This window comes from Aedes aegypti, chromosome 3 (genome assembly GCF_002204515.2).
Source record: "Aedes aegypti strain LVP_AGWG chromosome 3, AaegL5.0 Primary Assembly, whole genome shotgun sequence".
In the NCBI taxonomy this organism is placed as follows: domain Eukaryota; kingdom Metazoa; phylum Arthropoda; class Insecta; order Diptera; family Culicidae; genus Aedes; species Aedes aegypti.
In genome coordinates this window covers 294,092,410-294,094,595 of record NC_035109.1, presented here as the reverse complement: position 1 = coordinate 294,094,595, position 2,186 = coordinate 294,092,410, and the positions used below count along the sequence as shown (strand labels likewise).

Below are 2,186 nucleotides of genomic sequence, written 5' to 3'. Positions count from 1 at the left end.
AATACCATAAAAGAATTTAGAAATACTATTCATAGAGACCAATGAAACAAATAAGTACGTGCAAGAAAATCTTACTTCTATAAAAACATATATAACTTACTCATTAATTTATATAGAAATAAATTACTTCAGTTGTAATTGTCTCTGTTTAAAGTTCACATACTTATTGCTTCATTGATTCCTAATTAGTATTAATTTAGTATCATATAAATAACAAAGTGCTTTAAATAAAAAAATCTCATTGAAAGTTGTATTTCTAAATATAAAAAAATATATATTTTAAGCTCTTGGATAAATCATTATTTGCACAAAAGTTGCACTGGGATGGTACACAAATTATGTCACGCTAAATTTCAACTTTTTTACCGATCCCCCCCCCCTTTGTCTCTTTTCTTGTATGAGTCCTCCAAATTTTTTGTAAGGCTTGTCACGCTTGGATTGACCCCCCCCTTGGAGCGTGACGTAATTTGTGCATGACCCCTAGGAGTATACAATGAACTAGTTGGTCGAAGTTTTACTATAACTTATCGGGTAATCAATGAGATTCCACCATAGTTGAGAGAGTTGTTTCATGCATTCTCAATTTCCGAATTGCTATGGAGTGACGGGTGCGGCTGATTGTATATGCCCTCCATACCGCCTTTTGTGGAGTGTAACAGATCCTATTGAAAAGAGTAACGTAATTAAGAATTAGGTTATACCCTACGTTACAATAACTTACCTGCCTAGGTAATACATTTTCCATTATTAGTTGATGTTGAATCCGTGCGGCTCCAAAAGCGAAGCATTCTTCATTAGGAATAGTTTCTATTAAGCTGGCAAATATCTCGCTAACTTCCAGAAGATCGAAAATATCCATTCGTTCGACCACCATTCGTCTGGAGGTAAACTCTTCCGGTGTCGAATGAGCCACTGCAGCCTTGGACGAGATTTTGAAGTCGCCGATGGAATAGCGCCCCAACGCCGGTCCAGTGGGGTAGTACGTACTCCCAGATGGGAAAAGTTATGAAGATTCACGGAGAAACAGCAGTAGGACCCAAAACCTTCATCGGAACAGAACATGCAGAACTTTTTTTTTCACTTTTTCACTTGATAAACAAACACGCTTGAAAGAAATAACACAACGGCTGAGTGCGTTTCAAACTTTCAAAAATATAATACATTTTCTTTCAATCATCTCGATTGAAAAATTAGAATAACTTTAAAAATAATACAAAAATTGTTTTATTGTATTGTTTTATCGTTTTTCAACCAAAACGGTTGAAAATACAAGACTCGCTTTGACCTATGTGGGAATTGTACTCAGCTGCTCTGTTATTTTTTTCAAGCGTGTGCCGCAAAACGGTGAGCATTCATGAGCTCTGATCGCTTACAAATACACACACACGTCAACAGTTTGCCAAAATGTTGAATTGAAGTAGTATATGGTGAAATGCATATATATAAGTGTGTTACGCAAATAAAATTACAAACTGTTTGACGAAATGTAGCGTCATAGTTTCACCATATCTCAAAAATCTCAACATCCAAAATGTTTTAGAATATCTGGATAATTTTATAAATAGTCACTACTTGGCAGACAACCCAAAAACCGTTCTTTATAGTTTAAAACTTGAGATTACTTATTGTTCAACATGAAAGCAACTGTTTGTGATACGTTAACCTTAATGGAAACAAGAAATTTACAGTTTGAAGAGTAAGACGAATTGTAATTTTCTATGCGGGGTTAGCTTCAGAGGTTGCTACACATGCTTTGAGATTGCGGAATTGAATGGAATAATTTACTTTTGAGTAAAAATCATGGGAAAACGATATGAGTTTTGATATTTCGGAAGGTATTTTGAGTTTTGCTTAGGAGTTTTGAGGTTACGAAAACATTCGCCCCGCCAATGCTGAGATTCCGGTATGATTACCGGCAGTAGCAATTTGTAATATCCGTGTGAATTCTGGCATTACGATAATTATGTTATTTTCTAGGAATTTTAGGATGTTGGTAGGAATTCATATATTTATAATGTAATTCTGAATTTTACGTGTAAATACTGACATCTCAGATTCTCAGATTTCCTTTGGAATTCCGGAATTCCTGTAGGAACTTTGGGATTCCGATAGGGATGTCGGATTTCCAGTTCCGTTGGAATTTTAAAGCAAAGCTTTTATATAAACCTTTTGAATGTCGGTAAATA

General features: G+C 35.0%; 1 long non-coding RNA gene across 1 annotated transcript; it reads right to left on the bottom strand.

Annotated features, from left to right (window-relative positions):
- Positions 1-487: 487 nt before the first annotated feature.
- LOC110679275 lies at positions 488-1,608 on the bottom strand. The gene is made up of 2 exons (XR_002502351.1): positions 722-1,608; positions 488-662 (listed from the first exon to the last, which is right to left on the bottom strand). It is a non-coding gene; the product is annotated as an uncharacterized LOC110679275 (long non-coding RNA).
- Positions 1,609-2,186: the final 578 nt, after the last annotated feature.